We start from the raw sequence: 20,893 nt of genomic DNA on the forward strand, positions 1-20,893 counted from the left end.
ATTTATATATAAGTTTGATAAATAATATACTTAAAAGTATCAAATTCTTGAAAATATTATTGAATTATCCTATTCTTTAAATAAAGGAAGAAAAAACCATTAGGCTCAATAATGACAAAAAAAGTGTGATGTCCCACATTGTTAAATGAAGTGAAACTAAGGATCCGATATTATTATAAGAGGGGAGTTGGTGATTAGAAAAAATTACGAAGCCAAGCACTGAACACAAAGCGAACTATTCTTTTGCCTTTTACTAAAGAATACCTGTTCTTTGCAATATGTGTCATACGCCTTTTTTTGTTGGGTCCTCTAATTGGATGCACCCTACAATTGAGTTTAAACTTTGAATTTTTCTTATCTATGAAAATTTAATCCATAATATTTATTAATGTATTATTTGAATTATAATTCAATAAAATTGTAATAAATAAAAGTATTTCACTCTTTATCTGACAACATACTCCCTTTTAATTGTAATCCTTCAAAATTATTTTCGTTTAGATGCGCAAATTAATTTTTTACACAATAGTTAATTCTCTTCAAAAATAAATTCTTACATTCTAATTGTTCTATGCATGATAAGAGACCTTATCTTCTCTTGCCCCTGCTCTCGAGAAGACTCAATCATTTAGGTAATACCACTATACCAGAAAATACCAAATTCATATATATCTAAATTCGTCAAACATGTGCATACAACAAAGAATAAATCATTTCTTGTAGAGACGAACAATGTTAAGAGATCCTCGAAAAAGATATGTATTCTTAGACGCTAATCTAATACCAGGACTTTTGTTTGTTGTCTGATTATAAACAACCTCTGTCTCAGTTTAATTGAAAGACAAATATACTATTTTGTATGATTTATAAACAGATGTAGAATCCAAACACATGCTAAAGGATACTGCTTCAGCCCTAATTTGTTGGGATTCAAATTAGTTCAAGTTGTATCCCTATAGCTAAATTAGAATTATGTGACCACTTTCATCATCACACTATAATGCAGGCACAAATATTATTACATAAACAAACAAATCAAGGGAAAACATATTATGACTTGGGAAATTAAAGTTTGCGAACTAATCATCTAGATTTTATACAAACTATATACATGTGAGTGCGCTTGTAAGTTGTAATTTGTATGGAGAGTACAACAACTCACTCATAAAGATGGTTCAACTAAATAAGTCAAATATATACTCTAATTCATCCTTAAAACAAAGAAGTATAACCATTTCTCACTCATAAAGATGGTTTAATCATCTAGTGCAGCGATAACAACCTAGCATCAAAATCCAACTGAAAATAACTGAGAAATCCAAAACACAACAACAAGGGGTAAATTTATGAGCCAGACATGAAAAATAAAACTAGTGACCTAAATAAATCGCATATAAACCTCGTTGCATCCTTAAAATAGATAAGTAGAACCATTTATCACTCAAAAGACTTCCAAGACTCCCAGATGAAGGAAAACCCTAACGGTCGAAGAAGAATGTAACTAACCTCGTAGGTGCGACAATATGGCTGTAGAGAGTCAAGGGATGATAGTGCAGATGAAGGCAAGCCCTAATGGTTGAAGAAGAATGTAACTAACCTCGTGCGCACGACAATTTGGCTGCAGAGAGTAGAAGGATGATAGCACAAACATCTGGCTGTAGAGAGTAGAAGGATGATAGTCTGATTAACATGAAGAAGGATTTCTTAGGTTAGAAAGAATTGGTCAGCGTAGAAAGAAAAGGGAAATTTGAGCAGATAACCCTAAAAACAGGGGGAAATGCGAAAAGTGCGGGTGAATAATTTAAATAGCGTTGGTGACCCTCTTTTTTAATGACAATTGTACCCTTGCATAACGCAACTTCAGTTGCATGACGCAACCAGATTTTTTATTTTTTATTTTTTAATTTTTTTTTCGTCTCGCGATTGCGTGACGCAACTGGGGTTGCGTGACGCGATTGCGTAACGCAACTGGGGTTGCGTGACGCGATTGCGTAACGCAACTGGGGTTGCGTGACGCGATTGCGTAACGCAAGTGGGGTTGTGTGACGCAACTGGGGCATTTTCGTCCAAAAAAAACTCATAATTAAAATTTTTTGAAAAAATAAAAAATTGCGTCACGCAACCTGAGATTGCTTGACGCAACTGGGGCATTTTCGTCCAAAAACATTAAAAGGGGTCACCAACGCTATTTAAATTATCAACCCGCACTTTCCGCATTTCACCCTGTTTTTAGGGTCATTTGCTCATATTTTCCAAGGAAAATGAGTTAGGCTTGATAATTAAAAACTGATTCTAGTTTTAAAATATATATATAAGTTAAAATTTTATTATTAAATATAATATAATGTTTAATTTATTTATTTTTGGTTTATATTATTTTTTATTTTTTATTTAATTAATTTTAAATACTTAAATAAAAGACAGATGTTTATAAAAAAATTAATAATGTTATAAAATTTTTAAAATTTATGAATTAAATTTTAGTGTAAATAAAATTTTAAGTCAAATTTTATTTTAATATTTTAAAATAGTGAAATAAAATATTTATAAAGTTTAAAAATAAAACATAAAAAATATTAAATTTATAATAGTTAAATTTTAAGGTTTTTAACAAAGTTTGTATATAAAAAAATAAAGGTGGTTGTAAAGTATAAAGGTTGCCAAAAGTTTTTACTTTTTTAATTTTTACCCACGCTTAATAAGCGTTGGTATATAAAGATGGCTGAAAGTGTGTTTTGTTGTAGTGCATTTTCGAGAAAATAAATAATGGTCTATAAATATAATAGAATTATTCTATTATTACTCACAGATAATAGTGATATTAATAGCGCAGAGTCAAAAGAAAATTATAGCCAATTAAACATACTTTATGAGCAATGCTTTTATGCGGTGCTAACGATTTAATAATTATCTTTGTAGTTCCAGAATATTTCAGTTTATGTTCGAAGTGTTATCTAAGCGAATAAATGGACTTATTCATCTTTTGACAAAGACTTGTGACATCTGTTATGTCAATGACACTACTTCGTTTTGTTTTATCTAATCACTTTTTTTTTTGTCAAAGTTGTTTTTCTATTCAAAATATATATTCTAAAAAATGGTTTCTTAATTACAATATTGATTTAGGAACCCTCAATTCTCTTTTCTATAATCACTTTTAATACCTGTTCCGGAACGATAGGACAATTATGATTTTAGAATAGAACTCAGTTTCTAGTCAACAAAGAGCACAATGCAAATAGTTTATGCAAATTCAACATCGGTTGGTAAACGTGATTTTAAAAAAGTCTATTAGATCATGTTCTTTCTCTGCTTGTTTTTTTGTTTTTGAACGATGTGGAACTTCTTTACATTCTTTCACAATTATTAATTATTAACCTCTCTTTTGTCATAAAATAAATTAATGAAAATTATAATAATATTATATATTTAAATTTAACTTATTGTAAAACTAATAATTTTTAACCAATATTCAATTTTTTTTCAAGTATCTTATATAAGAGTTATAATATGATTAAATTGAGTTATACAAATACCTTACTTTGCTGGTCTAGGATATGATTAAATTAAGTTATAAAATCTATATTTGGAAACACAACTATAATCTTATCAAATTAAGTTTTGGAATATTTATATATTTTTTTAATTTAGCAGAGTTTAAATTTATATTTTTTTTATTGACGAAAATTTAATTCATATTATTTATTAATGTATTGTTTGAATTATACTTTATTTTATTTTTATGTAATAAATAAAAGTATTTCACTCTTTATTTGGCATACTTCCTTTGAATTGTAATCCTTCAAAATTATTTTTGTTTAGATGCGCAAATTAATTTTTTACATCATAGTTAATTGTGTTCAAAATCAAATTCTTACATCCTAATTGTTTTATGCATGACAAGGGAAAGGTACAAAGGCCCTACTAACTAGAAGCCACAACATGTCTTCTATTTTTTTCATTTTAATAAGTTATTTATTCTGAGAAAAAAATCAAAATTAAAGTGTTTTTAGTGAAAATCAAATATTTAAAATAAAACTCTTTTTATTGGAGCTAAACTAATAAATCATTGTAATAGTTTTGTTATTAACATTTATATATAAGTTTGATAAAATAATATACTTAAAAGTATCAAATTCTTAAAAATATTATTGAATTATCCTATTCTTTAAATAAAAGAAGAAAAAACCATTATGCTCAATAATGACAAAAAAAGTGTGATGTCCCACATTGTTAGATGAAGTGAAAATAAGGATCCGATATTATTATAAGAGGGGAGTTGGTGATTAGAAAAAATTATGAAGCCAAGAACTGAACACAAAGCGAACTATTCTTTCGCCTTTTTCTAAAGAATACCGCGTGTTCTTTGCAATATGTGGCATACGCCAATTTTTTTGGGTCCTCTAATCGGAGGCACCCTATAATTGAGTTTAAACTTTGAATTTTTCTTATCTACGAAAATTTATTCATAATATTTATTAATGTATTATTTGAAATATACATCAAAAAAATTGTAATAAATAAAAGTATTTCACTCTTTATCCGACAACATACTCCCTTTTAATTGTAATCCTTCAAAATTATTTTCGTTTAGATGCGCAGATTAATTTTTTACACCATAGTTAATTCTTTCTTACATTCTAATTGTTCTATGCATGAAAAGGGACCTTATCTTCTCTTGCCCCGCTCTCGAGAAGACTCAATCATTTAGTTAGACAAGCGAATAAAAAAGGGACGAAGACCCTACTAACTAGGAGCCCATGTCTTTTATTTTTCCATCTTAATAAGTTAGTTAGTTTGAGAAAAAAATCAACAAATGTCATTGTGTGCAAACCGGTAAAGTACACAATAAAAACTACACTATTTTCCCTCCGGTCGCCGGCGTACGCTTCGACGAGGAAAAAGGGTAAAAAAAATTTGGACCATTTCTCGATTTGTGCGTGTTATTCTTACGCAGGGCCATGCTAATTTTCTCTGTATCGTTCAAATTTTATCGAATGTCCCCGAAGGGACATAACCATCTCTCTCATTCTTAAAAAGACTTCATTCTTAAGTTAGAGGAGCGATGTGGGATCAATTTTAGAAAATGAATGCACAACTGCTATTTGTTTCTATCGACTACTAGAGTGTTTTTCGAGGAACGCGTGTGTTCTATATAGAGAATGAGGGTCTTTCAAAGTATGCCCTCGATTTATAGAGTTTTTACTTTTGAGGGAATATTGATTTTATGAGAGAAAAAGAATGGGGAGCTACCAATTATGTAATGTTGATAAGGTGTCCAAGGGCAGAGCTAGGATTTAAAAATAGTCGGGCTAAGTTATTTCCATAAAATTTACCCGGCTAGAATGATAATAATATGAAAAAAATATACATAGTTTACGGTTGTTAGGTCCCTTCATCGACCAGATAACTCAATAGCGACGATATTTCTCCCCGTCGTTATTTCCATTCGCATACATACTGTTTTGAGTTATCCGAGCTGTACATAGACACTCCCTTGAAGGTGTCGATGCCTCTGTTAATCTAAGTAACATTCTTCATAATGACTATAACATAAGTTTATTAAATATCAAATACGAGTCATATACCTTGTTTGAAAGTACGAGTTATAACCACTATCATAGTAATAACTTCAATCCAAATTAAAGCGTTTTTAGTGAAAATCAAATGTTAAAAATAAAACTCTTTTTATTGGAGCTATACTAATAAATCATTGTAATAGTTTGTTATTAACATTTGATAAAATAATATATAGTTAAAAGTACCAAATTCTTGAAAGTATTATTGAATTATCCTATGCCTAGTTATTGAATTATCCTAAATAAAAGAAGAAAAAACACCATTAGCCTCAATAATGACAAAAAAGTGTGTTGTCCCACATTGTTAGATGAAGTGAAAATAGAGATTCGATATTATTATAAGAGGGGAGTTGGTGATTACAAAAAATTACGAAGACAAGCACTGAACACAAAGCGAACTATTCTTTCGCCTTTTACTAAAGAATACCGTGTGTTCTTTGCAATACGTGGCATACATTTATTTTTGTTAGGTCCTCTAATCGGAGGCACCCTACAATTGAGTTTAAACTTTGAATTTTTCTTATCTACGAAAATTTAATTCATATTATTTATTAATGTATTATTTGAATTATATTTAAAAAAAGTTGTAATAAATAAAAGTATTTCACTCTTTATCTGACAACGTACTGCCTAATTGTTTTGTGCATGACTAGAGACCTTATCTTCCCTTGCACCTTCTCTCACGAAGACTCAATCATTTAGTTAGAGAAGTGTGATCCACAATGGTATTCTAACTGATGATAAATACATACGTAAGTGTCTTATCTTAGTTAGTCGATGTAGTATGTGTCTTAAGGAGGTGGAGACGATGTAGTATGTGTCGCTGGTATTTAGTGTATTATTTGGAGTATTATTGGTATTTTTTTGGGTTATGTCGGGAATCATTGGTGCGTATTGAGAATCGTGGATTGAGGTAGCTAGATTTGTGGGTTTGAAACAATGAGGTTATATCTCTATTATTTTCTGGTGGATAATTTGGGTAGAGAGAAATCGTAGATCTTTCAACAATCTTAAATGACCGTTGCGTATCCAACACAATGCTATCATCCTAACATTATATGATGTTCGATGTGGGAAGCCGGTAGATTCAGTCGGAGAGCTCATTTCGTTTTTGGAAGATCTCTGCACATGTTAATTTTGTAATATTTGTGTGATTTTTTTTTATAAATTTAAAGTTTTTGTAGTTATGTGTAAACCACTATCCATTCATAATATTATTGCATGAATCATTTAAAAAAAGCATCATAGAGTTTTATTTCAGGGGTGGGAAAGTTTAAAAGCGAGAGAGCTTGGATATCAATTCTCCATTAAAGCTTCAACCAACATTTTGATATTTTTTTTCAGGTGGAGTAAAGCGGGACAAGCACCCTGAAAGCTTTAAAAATCTTCTAGGAAGCATTCCCGATCAATTGTAAATGTCCATCTTCTTGTAATTGACTTTATAAACTAAACTAGATTTTTTAGCATTTAAATTTTGAGCTTCGTTTATATTGCTTCATTGTTCAGTATCATGTTATAGAAATGTTATGATTGATTTAGAATTCTCATTTAGCTATTTGATTCAAGTTCTAAATGTTATGGTTGCATGAAGTTCATACATGTACTAGGGATCAATTTGGCAAAGAGCCAAATCGATTATGGTTTGATTTGAACAATGCCCTTTTTCTGGTGACGGGTGTGTCTTCTCCCGTTCTCCGACAAGGCTCTGACCATACCCATACAAAATGATTGAGGTCTTCGCTTAGTCTAGGAATGTTTAGTATGTTGTGAAGAAGACTTCTAGTCATTTAGATTGAAATTCAGCTAGTAAGAAAACAAATAAAAAAAAGAGGAAAACGGTAAGTTCGGTATTTTCTTTGGCTTGGTTCGATTTTGAGTTATTTAAATAATCCAAAAAAATCAAACATTATTTCACTCCCCTCCTCATTTATCAATTCATTAACTAAAATATTAAAATATTATATATTTAAAATTATGATTATTTATTTTTATTTATACATATCAATATCTTTAAGTTTTTTATCCAAAAAATCATAACCACCTTAAAATTATCATCCATCGTTATTTTCTCTCTCAAAATTTCAAACAATCCTTACCGAAAAGCCCTTTGTTTTTTACGTTCCCCTAGAGGAAAGAGAAGATCATTGAACCCACAGAATCAGTCCACAATTGCGGTTCACCCTTGACCCGCGACCCTTCCTACTATATGCCTAGTGACCCGCGTCCATGCACCCGAACCAACAATCAAATCAGTGACTCGTACCCATACGTCCAGAGTCGGCCGTGGAGTAAACAACCTATGCAGTTACTTAGGGCTCACTTTTATGTGGCCCCAAAATTTTCAAATATAATAGTATAATTAATTATATATTATATTATTAATATCATTTTTCTTTTTTTTTTTTATCTTTTTTTCATATTAAATATATATATATATATATTATATCATCTATATATAACTATTTTATTTCTTTTTTTATCTCCTTAAAAAATTAAATAAAAATTATTTACAATTTTAAATAATTTAATTTGTATATGGACCTCAATTTTAAGGACCTCCGCCCTGAATACGCTTGGCTCCATGGGTTGTTGTCTAGTATGTGGACCTTGGTGGCTCTATTTGTTTCAACTTAATTAGTTGTATTTCATTTTCTCATTTTTAAAGTCTATTTGATTTTAAAAAAATCCAACACAAATAAAAATGATTTAAAATATTTTTTTTCTATAAACCACACAAAATATTTGTGCTTAAGGCCTGTTTGATTTATTTTCTTAATTTCCACTTTAAAATTTTCAAAAAAAATAAAATTCTTCATTTTTATAAATTAAAATATGAATTATTTGAAAAGCTAACTCATATTTTTGCAATCTTTTCAGGTTCCTACCCTTTCTTATTCACAACTCACAAGTGCGTTTGAATTTCTGTAAAATTAAGTATTTTTCTATATCGCAAAATGAAGAACGTAGACGCATGCCTTAAGAATATATGAGTACAATAATTAAATCTAGTTTAGGAAATAAGTTAGAGCCTTAGATATGTGTATATGATTTGAATAAATTATAAAATAAAAGTATAAAAATCATATTTTCAAAAAATGACAAAACGTTTGTATTTGTAGTAGAAATCATTCATTTCGGTGGGCACTTGAGACATAATGTTGATGACTTTTCTCACGTGTAACCAAACACCAGACCAAATCGAAATTTCTAAGTCGTGTTTGAACTAAAAAAAATATTTTTCCTTCCTAATTTCTCGATGAGTAAATTAAGTAACAACTCTAAAAGAGTCAAAGCTAGTATAATTTTGTTTAAATCCTATTTGTGGTTTATCATCACACACTTAGACAAATTCGAGAGAGTCATTTCCTCGTCTCGTTTTACGAGATTCGAGATAAATGTAGGCCACAAGACTTAGAAAACATTGACAAATTAAAATTTAATTATAGCCGCACTCACTATTTTGGTTCTTATCTCATTCGAGATTCAAGAGAAAAGTGAGTTCTAGAACGTAAATTATCGAGTTTGAACGTTTCGAAAAATGTCGATAAAAAGACATTAGAATACCAAAGGCTAATGTGCTAATATAAGAACTGGAAATAGTTCGGAACAATGTGCTCTAATTTTTCTCCAATAATCGAATACTTTTGAGAGAAACCAAACAAGGACAGACGAATCACTAGCAGTGATAATCTTAAAAAATTATTGTTAAAAAGAGTAGGGTAATAATAACATTTTTTAAACTTTTTTCTCATTAACAAATCGTAGATAGTGAAGTTTTTAAAAAACTTACAAATTAATTTAGAATATTCAATAATCATTATATGTACTACTATAGATTATCTTACCGTGAGTGGGAAATGAAATTTGAGGAAATGACCTCACTAATGATAGGGTGAATAGTGGATAGTGATTAGTGTGAGTGCATAATTTAAATAGCGTTGTTAACCTTTTTTTTAATGACAATTATACCATTGCGTAACGCAACTCCAGTTGCGTGACGCAACCGATTTTTTTTTTTCAATTAACTAGGCATTTTCGTCCAAAAAAATTCATAATTAAAATTTTTTGAAAAATAAAAAAATAAAAAATTGCATCACACAACCTCAGGTTAATTTAATTTTCAATATTTAACCGTTAATTTATATTTTAGTTGTTACCTACACATTTATATCTCACTACACTTAAAGTATTCTCTTGAATATGATTATTAAAACAAAGCTATATATATATTGTTCTCTATAGAAGAGAACACAATTATTATGTTTTAATCAAGAAATTCAAGAAATGATATTAATAATATAATATATAATTAATTATACTATTATATTTGAAAAATAAAAAAATAAAATAACTGAGGTTGCGTGACGCAACAGGGACATTTTCGTCTAAAAACAGTAAAAGGGGTCACTAGCGTTTTTTTTTTTAACTCTGCACTTTCCGCATTTAAGACATTATTGAGAGTCATCTCCTCAAATTCCCCCTTAGGAGAGATTTATGTTTTATTTCGATTTATTTTTTAATTCATTTGTTTATTTTATTTTATTTTATTACAAAATATAATTTTTGATTAGAAAAATGCATTAGCTTCTTTTGAATATGCTACTTTTTATATATTTTTATTATCCTAATTATTTGTTTTATAATATTATGTTAAACATTATGAATCTATGATTAATTATAAAAGTTCATAAAAAAAACATTAATCTATCAAAAAAAAAAAAAAATTGATTTTCAATATTAACCGTTAATTTATAGTTTAGTTGTTACATACACAATTATATCTCTTTACACTTAAAGTATTCTCTTGAATATGATTATTAAAACAAAGCTATATATAATGTGCTCTATATAAGAGAACACAATTAATATGTTTTGATTCAAGAAATTCAAGAATAAAGACATTCACACCTCAGAAAGAGGATTTGTCTTATTTATTAGTTTTACTGCCAAGAAATTTCATTTAGCTGGAGCGGAGCAACAACAAACAAGACTATATATTATTTGTAAGCTGAAGATCAAATCTCATTGAAATATAAAAACAAACATACATCAATTATAAAATATAAATTCATTCATATTTGTATTTTCTATCCCAAATCAAGTCGGGGAAAAGGAAATTAACCCACTGTTCAACTTTAATTTGACATGTAGAATAATTCTCACATGTCAAAATCAAAAACATCATCAACAACAATGAAACAACCCATAATAGTTTTGGCCATCCATCTGTAATCACTCAAGTACACAGTCAGGAACAAACAATCATAAGAAACAACAAACAGTTCATAATCTTTTCAATTGGGGGATGGAATGTAAGTTAAGATATCACTTTATGTTTCCCAGCTTCAGCTTCTTCTTGTTCTTGCTGCTGTTGAAGGATAAGGCCATCTTGGGTGGCGGCAGGGTCCAGATCCCAACAGCATTCTGGCAGATCATCTGTCCTTTCTCCACCTCTAATTCGCCAACAAGGAACATGATGTGAGAATCTCAACATTTCCTTCTTCAAAACCCAACAAATGGAACCATTATCTGGGTTCCTCCCATACACAGTCCTGTAACCATTAACTTTCACCAGCGGACTCATGCAAACCCCATCTTATTCATCATAATCCATCATAACTTCCACCATCTCATATTGATGCCTAACTTCAGAGGGGGTCTCCCTGTTCCATTCCGATGACCAGTTCTTGTATATGGCCCATACCTCCCTGTTTTATTTTTTCTCTGCTCAATACATGAGAAAAGATGTTCACTTCTTCAACCACATCAATGTTTGATGTCCTAAATTTTCCACAAGATTTCGTAAAGCCAGATTCTATCCAATTCACTGACCCGAACTCCGCATCAGTTTTGGAGTTCATGTAACTGATTGCAACTTTAAACGGTGAGACTGAAATCACTTGATCAATCAGACAGTACAGACGTGGCATAGCATCTTCTTCATCGTAGATCGCCCATATCAGCTTCGCCTTAAAGCATTGCTTAGACCTATCATTGTCAAAATTGTGAAAATCAGAGATAGGAACCTTCATGGGCATTGATTCCCTCCTCCTCACCACTGATTGAAGCTCCACTGTGCCAGAAATTGTGGCAGTGCTAGGCTGGTTAGAAACCACCACCTCTCCTCCTCCTCCTCCTCGGTTCGTTCACTGAGGAAAGACAATATATTCCATGTTTCGATAGAAGCTTAAATGCCCCCATCTGCCCCAACAGTTTTATTGTAATAAGGGTTAAGTAGACCACACATATACGTAAACTGTTTGATGAGCCTAGCCTTAACGGCAGATGATTTTAGACAAAAATTGCATAGAAATCAGTTTCCCCTTTGAATTTTGTCTCAGATGTAGCATAAACATCAAATGTAGCTACAAAGCATAGGTACATGCTCCATTGTAGTCTTTCTCAACACGGGGAGACCCCCTCTGAGGTTAGGCATCAATATGAGATGATGGAAATTATGATGGATTATGACGAAGAAGATGGGGTTTGCATGAGTCCACCGGTGAAAGTAGATGGTTACAGGACTGTGAATGGGAGTAACCCAGATGAGGGTTCCATTTGTAGGGTTTTGAAGAAGTAAATGTTGAGATTCTCACATTGTGTTCCTTGCTGGCGAATTAGAGGTGCAGAGAAGACTGATGATCTGCCAGAATGCTGTTGGGATCTTGACCCAGCCGCAACCCAAGATGGCCTTATTCTTCAAAAGCAGCAAGAAGAAGAAGCTGAAGCTGAAGCTGAAACTAGAAAACTTAAAGTGATATCTTAACTTACACCCCACCCCCAAATAGTACATTATAAACTGTTTGTTTTTTTCTTATGATTGTTCCTGAGTGTACTTGAGAGATTTACAGATGGATAGCCAAAACTATTATAGGTTGGTTGTTTCTTTATTTGAAAACTGTTGTTTATTTGTTGTTTCTGACTGAGTTGTTTTGAGATCAAAGATTGAAATTAAGCTGCTCTTGAATTATCAACAGCCATACCCGGTCCAGGATCTGACTTTCTTCTTGCTGGATTGATCGTCTTCTTTTGTTATAAAATAAATAAATAAAATATTTAAATTATAATTTATTAATAAATTTTTTGATAAAGAAATTTGAGTATATCGTGTTTTAAAAAAATAGGTATAGACTTAGTGTTTAAAACATACTAAAAGAATATGTGTTTAATGCCGACTAATTTTTCGGTGATAATAACGTAATAGTATTACATCACAATATGATGAACAACTCTAAGTCAAATATTAGATCTCTCAATTGTGATTGTCTTAGTACAAGATTACACTACAAAAATAGGATGTTTTCAAAAATGCTCTTTTCAAATAAAAAAGTATTAAAATAAGTAATTATGAACTAATTTAGTATTACACAAATCAAATATGTTATTCTTAAGTTACAAAATTTATAATTTATGTTGTCACTCTTTTTTATAAATATATTTATAAGTAAAAATATTTTGTTTCAACTTTCAACATATATTATTGAAAAATATTATTAATATTATAATATATATTACCACATTATTTGCATTGTAGATTTTATTTATGATTTTGTATTTTATAATTTATTTTATAATAATTATTATAATATAATTTATTAAGAATTTGCTTAATAATGACTTATTCATTTTTTTTAACAAAAATTGTATTAACATTTATGTTAGTAAAAATATTTAAAATTATTATTACAACATGATTTCAATAATTTATCAATTAATGTTTTTTATATTTTATTAATTTAATTAGCCATATATTCTACAACATTTTTGCAATAATTTCATATATCTTAATAATAAATATAGTAATTTTAAATGAACATATTTTACAATACATAACAATTATATATTTTAAATATTCTCACTTAATTATATTATATACTTAATATTCTCACCATTTGCAATTAATAGGTATTTTTTAAATAATTTATATATTTAATTTACTTGATATATATTTTGTCATATATATAAAATTTATATCTTATATTTTAACAATAATTTTAGCCATTTAATAGCATGATTTTTAATAACTTTACAATGTATATTTAAGTTTTTTTTTAATTAGTTTATTAATAGTATTTGTTTAGTAATAACAAATATGTATTTTTTAAAATTTTAGATTAATGGAGGGTTTCTCAGGATATAATCAGGTCCCGATGGTGCCTAAGGACAAGGAAAAAACTACTCTCATCACAGAGGTCGGTCCCTTTTGCAATCGAGTGATGCCTTTTGAACTGAAGAACAATGGAGCTACGTATCAGAAAGCAACCACAAGTCGCAACTATTCTCCACAACTTGATCCACAAGGAAGTCAAGGTCTACGTTGATGATATCATCGTCAAATCTAAGAATTGAGTTGAACATATCGCGAACTTGGAGAAATTCCTTCAGAGGATTCGGAAATACCATCTTCGTTTAAATCCAATGAAGTGCACCTTCGGTGTCACTACTAGTAAGATGATGGGATTTATGATTACTCAAAGAGGAATAGAAGTCGTCTCTAGCAAGATTGCGGCCATCACAGCCATGCCAACACCCCGAAATGAGCGAAGGTTCGTGAATTTTTGGACAAAATCCAATAAATTAGTCGCTACATTAGTAAGCTCACATGCACTTGCGATCCTCTCTTCAAGATTTGAAGAAGGATCAAAAGTTGTCTGGAGTGATACTTATTAACATATCTTCGAGAATGTGAAGGCGTATTTGTAATCCCTTCCTATCCTTATGTCTTTGAGGTTAGGAGTTCCTTTGATTCTTCACCTCACTATCACCGACTCATCCATGGGGAGAATGCTAGTCCAGGAGAATGAAATCAAATAAGAGGTGGTAATCTACTACATCAGTAAAAGGATGATTGATTATTAGTTAAATTACTATTCCGTGGAGAAGGTCTGTTGGGCACTAGCTTGGGTAACGAAGAGGTTATACCATTATATGCAAGCTCACTCAATCAAGCTAGTGTCAAGACTTGATCTCATTCGTTTCTTGTTTCAAAGAATCATTCTTTTGCCGTGTCTGACCAAATGGATGATGAGGATTTCAGAATATGATATCTCATATACCGTTCAGAAATTAGTCAAGGGTAGTGTGTTAGCTGATTTCCTAGATGATCAGCCAATTACTGTTGAAGATGACGGCGAAGAGATGATTTTCTCAGATGACGAGATTATGACCATTCAATTTGAAGCATAGAGGCTGATGTTCGATGGTGCGTCCGACAAGCATGACTACGATATTAGTATTCTTTTGATTGATCCTTCTAGCACGTATAACCCTACTTCTGTTAAATTGGGTTATAGTGTCACCAACAACGAAGCTGAGTATGAAACCTGCATTATTTGAATTAAGTTAGATGAGGAGAAAGGAGTTTGTAGATTGGAAGTTATCAGGAACTCAAACCTCATAATCTCACAAGCTAGTGGAGATTGGCAAGTTAAAGTCGATAATCAACCTTATCACTCGTTCCTCATGCGATTGATAGCCAAGTTTGAGAGTGTCACTTTCATTCATGCTCCAAGGAGTCAAAATCGATTTGCTGATGCCCTTACTGCACTTGCGGCAATGACTCAAAATCCAGATGGAATCAAGATCAAGCCACTCAAGATACTACAAAGACGCAATTGAATTTATGTGAAGCTAGTATAATGCTGATGTTTCAAGTAAACCTTGTTTTGAGCCCATCCAAACTTATATTGAAAAGGGAGCGTTGTGCCCTTTGTCAGTTTTCCACTAGTTATGTGGTTGTGGCAAGTTCTCTCTATCGAAGATTTTTCGATGGACAAAATATGCTTTGTGTAGATCATGTAGAATCTACCACCATCATAGAAGAAGTGCATGTTGGGAATTGCGGTTCTCATATGAATGACATGTCCATTGCTAAAAAATCATTTGGCTAGGATAATTTTATCAAAATTTAGAACAAGATTGTATTGCGTTTATCAAGAAATGTCATCAATGAAAGATTTATGCCAATCTGAAACACACTCTTGCCTCTTTTCTCTATAACATGACCTCTCCATGGCCATTCTCCACATGGGGAATCAATATCATCGGAAAAATTCACCCCTACGCTTTCAATAGTCATGAGTTCATTCTAGTTGCTATCAATTATTTCACCAAGTGGGTTGATGCTTCTTCGTTCAAAGTCCTCAAATCCTCTCATATGGCAAAGTTTATTCGCATCAATATAATCAGTCGATATGGGGTTCTCCATTTGATGATTTATGATAACAGACTTCATTTTTAAGGCAAGGTGATCAGACTCTTGAAAGAGTTCAAGATTAAGCATCACAAGTCGTCAACATACCGACCGCAAACCAATGAAGCGGTCGAAGCTTCTAACAAGAATGTGCTCTCAATCTTGAAGAAAACCACACAAACATGTTGGGCCTTTGGGTCCAGCCCAATTAGGAATTTAATAAAACAAGCAAAATCTAAGAATTCTGCTCATTCTATCACTTCTAGAGAGAGAAGCCATTCTGCAAAGAAGAGAAGAAACAGAGGAGAAGAAACAGAGGAAGAAGAAGATAAGGAGGTAGTAGATCTCTTACATTTTCACCTTCAGGTTCCAATTTCTTGTTGTCTTATATGTAGACTAGCTTGAGTCTAAATGAAATTGGTTTTCTCTGTTTGTATGCCTCAACTTTGGGTTTAAAGTTGAGAAGAATATTTGTATCTGTTTCTTGCTTATAGTGAAATTTGCTGGTTGGCCCCGTGGTTTTTTACCCTCCAGGTTGAGAGGGTTTTCCACGTAAATCTGGTGTTGTTTTGTTCTGTGTTTGATCTTCTGTTTTAGACTTGGATAACCTGTGCATTTACCCATCTCACATTGCTAGATTACAGTATAAAAGTAATCTTCATTTCAAAATTCCCAACAAGTGGTATCAGAGTTGTTAGGTTTATTTTGAAGAGTACTTTTGTAGGTTGAGATGGAAGGCAATAGCACAATGATCAGGTTGACAAATAATAACTGACAGATTTGGAAATCCAAGATGGAGGATATCCTTTACTGTAAAGACTTGTATGAGCCGATTGAAGGAGATAGTGCGAAGTCAAAAGATATGTCTGACAGTGATTGGACAAAATTGAGCCGGAAAGCAGTCGGCACAATTAGACAGTGGCTTGATGATAGCGTGTACCACCATGTAGCAAGTGAGAAGAGTGCACATGAGTTGTGGAAGAAGCTGGAGTCATTGTATGAGCAGAAAACAGCAGGTAACAAAGCGTTTCTGATTCGAAAGTTAGTAAATCTGAAATTCAGAGAAGGTGCTGGTATTGCTGAGAATTTAAATGAGTTTCAGAGCTTGATTAATCAATTGTCAGTGATGGAGATGACCTTAGAAGATGAGTTGCAAGCTTTATTGCTCTTGGGATCATTGCCCGACAGTTGGGAGACATTGGTTGTGACAGTCAATAATGCAGCTCTGAATGGTGTTCTTACAATGAGTATAGTTACTAGCATCTTGTTCAATGAGGAGACAAGAAGGAAGTCAACTAATACAAATAGTGCACATGCCCTTATCACAGAGAACAGGGGAAAAGCTGAATACCGACAACAATCAAGAGGCCATAGCAAGTCCAGAGGCAGATCAAAATCAAAGGGAAGACAGTGTTATCACTGTGGTAAAGAAGGTCACATAAAGAAAAATTGTAGATCCTGGAAAAGACTTCAGAATGAAGACAAAAATCAGAAGCAGACACCTTTGATTTCTTATGGGCTTCGGCGAGCTCTTCGAATGTAAGTTGTTGGTCGAGTAGTCGAGTCGCATCCTCATTTCGTTGAACCGCTATAGCCGGTGCAACATCTTCAACTCTTTGGATATGTTGGGCCAGGTCTGCATCCGCTTGTACCGTTTCCTTTTGAATCCGGACTTGCTCGTCCTCGGCATCTTGAATCTTTTGAGCCGCGATTTCATTCGTCTTTTCAAGTGCTTTGTCGGCTTCCAGCTTTGCTGCTACCATCTCCGCCAGTTGTTCGGTGACCGCCTTTAGATCGGCTTCGGTCTTGGCATTCTTCTCCTCAAGCGATGCTATTTTTTCAAGTATGGATCCGGCCTGGATACCGAACTGAGACTGATTCCCTTCAATAGTATTCAGCCTTTGATCTGTTGTTATTAGGTGGAGATTTACCAAACCGACCTGCTGGTTGGTATGAGCAATATCGGTCTCCAACTTCTTAGTTACGGCCTCAAATGTCTTAGTTTTTTCAGTTGTTTCGCCGAACAGAAGATCAGTAAGACCGTATTTTTCCTCAACGGACGTAATCCGTTCAACCGTGGCTTCCAGCTGTTTATCGGTAGATTCAATTAACTCGATAGATTTTGCTGCGGTTTCCTTTATTTTCTTTTGCCACGTGGATTCATTGACAAATTCCTCGATAATGTCCTTGACTCTATCCTTTGTTACAGCCGGCACCGATGCATTGTCAGTTTGCGGAGATCCTAGCCGATCAGTGGGCGGTGTACCCATTTCGATTTCGGTGCTGTTGATTATGGGTTCCGGTGGAGAGGAGGTATGCTAGGCCTCGTTCGGATTTGGACCTCCATCATCCTCAAGATGAGATCTGGAGAAAAGTGACGCCTCTTTGTGAGCGGATTCCGATTCTAACCGTGCCAGCTCATCGGTTAGTTCCTGTTCTTTAACCGTTAGCATGTCCAGCACTAAGCCTCGAACGGGGAATCCTCCGTCCCAGGGACATATTTTTCACGAAGATGAAGGATATGGTCAGAAAGCTCTATCAACCGTGCATGCGGTTCGACCATCCTTCCTCTTCGAAGAGCGGTCACCACGTCCTTGGCTCTTGTAAGTTTGAGCACCGCCGCTTCTATGTCAATCATCTTCTCATACCTTCGGTCATCGGGATGCTCCGGTAACATGTTAGCAAAGAGGGTTTCCTGCCGAATCAGAGCCCATTGAAAATAGACGTCGCTTGCAACGTGAGCCTGAACGTGGAGTTGATCCAATATTTTGGAGACGAGATCCTCTCCCAGTTGCCGAATGTGTTCATCCGAGGATTCATTTCTTTCCATTTGCCTGCTCGAACCGGTATCAATATCATCATTTCTGGCCGATTGTTCTTCGACCACCTTCTCTTTCCCTTTGCCAGACCGATCCGCCTCAGTGCTGTGTGAGAGAGTCCGGCTAGAGCTTGAAGCCGAGTTTTCTGGATTAAGTGTGTCGGTCTGAATACTAGCCGACCTGGTCGGTTGCGAGGCTGCCTTGCTTCCGGACTGTTCACCTACCGGAGCCTTCTTCTTCATAGGCTTAGATTTCCCTTTGCGGGCGGAGACTTTTGTCTTGCCCGGTTTATCCTCCGGTTTCAAAAAGTGATGGGATTTTATGATTTTGCTGGGGGAGATGAAAACGCCTGGGCCGATTTCAGCGTTGAAATGGCGCATCAGTTTGCCGAGTGGAACGGCGTAACCCCACGACCGTTTGGATGATGGATCCACCATCTCACGTAGGTTAGAGAAGATTAACTTGGCCCAGTTGATTTTAGTGTCGTTGACTAAACCGACAATCATATCGATCTTCAATCGTGTGAGGCTATCATAGTTGTCTCTCCGTCCTTGAACCGACTTTGATAGAATCTCGCAGAGCGGTGTAAATTCCGGTTTGAGGGAGTTTTTCTTACCAGATACTGCTATCGGTACATCGGTATCCGAAACATCCCGGCAAACCGCTTGTAATGTATCCTTGTCCGTAGGCACCGAGAAATCGCTCCCCTCCGCTGGTAAGTGGAGAACCTCAGCAACCGACTCCATTGTGAGTTTGAACAGTTTTCCGCCGATTATTGCGGTTATGGTTCCTTCGCTGTGTACGGCGGTTTGAAAGAATTCATTGACCGCTTCTTGATACAGAATGAACGGTCCATTCAAGAAGTGTTCAAGACTGGACTCAGAGATTTGAGTTAACACTCGTTTAGATTCCGCCGATCCATTTGCTCGAATTTCTTCGAAATCGACTTGGAAGATGTGGGTAAAAAGCACAGATTCGCGACCCATTGTGAGTTTGAGAGACAGAGAGATCGAGAGTTTGAAAGCTTGAGAGATTCGAGAGCTAGAGAGAGAAAGCAGTTTCGCGGAAGAATGAAATAAAATGACTAAGGAACGTATTTATAGTCGCGGGATGGAATTCCAACCGCCGCGGACCGTCACATCAGGATTAGGCGGGAGATTTCCCTCCAAAATATCATTGGGCGGCAAGCGATGGGCGGGAAACTTTGAGCGACAAGATTGAGCGGGAATGCGGTTATTTTTGTAACCGTTGATTAAGAGAGCGGTGTTTTAGTGTAACCGTTTTATTTATGAGGCGGTTATTTAACCGGTGATGAAGCGGTTAGCGATTTTAACCGGTTGAACATTTAAACCGATATTTTAACTTTGTGAGCTTGAGCCGATTTTCGAACTTAATAATTTAACTGACCGTATGATTGAAAGACATAATTGATACCGATACAGAGATCGGTTTGAGATACGCAAAAAGGAAATGAAAATTACATAACAGACATTTTAGTGAGTTTGTCAATCGCCACTTCCTCGTTGAGGACATTCGAGGGGTTCACCGAGGTACCCGGTCCAAGATTTGGATGGTGTGTACGAAGAAGTCGACTTATGTGGAGAGCATAGCCGAAACCTTTCTTTGTCTCGATCATGGTCTTCAAATTATTGAAGATGACCGATGACAAGTTGATGGGGATGTCGCTGACGATGTAGGTCATCATGTCGAAGACCTTCTTAGAGTAGTTCTAGTTCGGAGATTGACAGATGATCAATCGATTGACAATCTCGTGAAGGAGTTGGATGTGACGGGCGAGGCGGGTTTTCAGACCGTAGTTCTCCACCGATACTTCGGTTCCGGAGAACATTTCGGCATAGTCAACTGCTGCACTCCCCACCCGGGATGGGAAATCCGAGAACCCTTCAGTGGACAGATTGAAGATCCGGGAAAATCCACTTTCATGAAGAACAAAAATGTGGTTTTTCACGACGGAAGTAATGGCATCGCCGAACATGGCTGCATTGTTGAAGAATTCCATCACTTCAGGAATGAACATGGGTCCGGATTCTTCGAGAAAATCACGAAGGCCGGTATCGTTGAGGGATTCAAAGAGGATTTCCCTCACTTCAACATCCTCCATGTTGAGGACGGAGTCGAAATCAATGCATAGATAATTCCTTAGGATACGGTTAGACATTCTTTCAAATCTTGCTAAGAGAGAGAGAGCTTAAGAAATTATAAGTTGTTTGGAGGTATGTGGAATGATAGAGGGAGGTTCATTATATATATTTGAAATTGGAGGGAAAATAGGATCATTTAAT

At 34.0% G+C, this 20,893-nt stretch overlaps 4 non-coding genes and 1 pseudogene across 4 annotated transcripts; 3 read left to right on the forward strand and 2 right to left on the reverse strand.

Moving 5' to 3' along the window:
- Nucleotides 1-20,893, reverse strand: part of LOC124927219 — a 53,865-nt pseudogene that overhangs the window by 5,005 nt on the left and 27,967 nt on the right.
- Nucleotides 210-322, forward strand: LOC124922964. The gene has a single exon (XR_007098008.1). It is a non-coding gene; the product is annotated as a U5 spliceosomal RNA (small nuclear RNA).
- On the forward strand, nt 4,302-4,417 carry LOC124922922. The gene has a single exon (XR_007097968.1). It is a non-coding gene; the product is annotated as a U5 spliceosomal RNA (small nuclear RNA).
- Nucleotides 4,912-5,013, reverse strand: LOC124923046. The gene has a single exon (XR_007098082.1). It is a non-coding gene; the product is annotated as a U6 spliceosomal RNA (small nuclear RNA).
- Nucleotides 5,953-6,067, forward strand: LOC124922895. The gene has a single exon (XR_007097945.1). It is a non-coding gene; the product is annotated as a U5 spliceosomal RNA (small nuclear RNA).

This window comes from Impatiens glandulifera, chromosome 1, assembly GCF_907164915.1.
Source record: "Impatiens glandulifera chromosome 1, dImpGla2.1, whole genome shotgun sequence".
Taxonomy (NCBI): domain Eukaryota; kingdom Viridiplantae; phylum Streptophyta; class Magnoliopsida; order Ericales; family Balsaminaceae; genus Impatiens; species Impatiens glandulifera.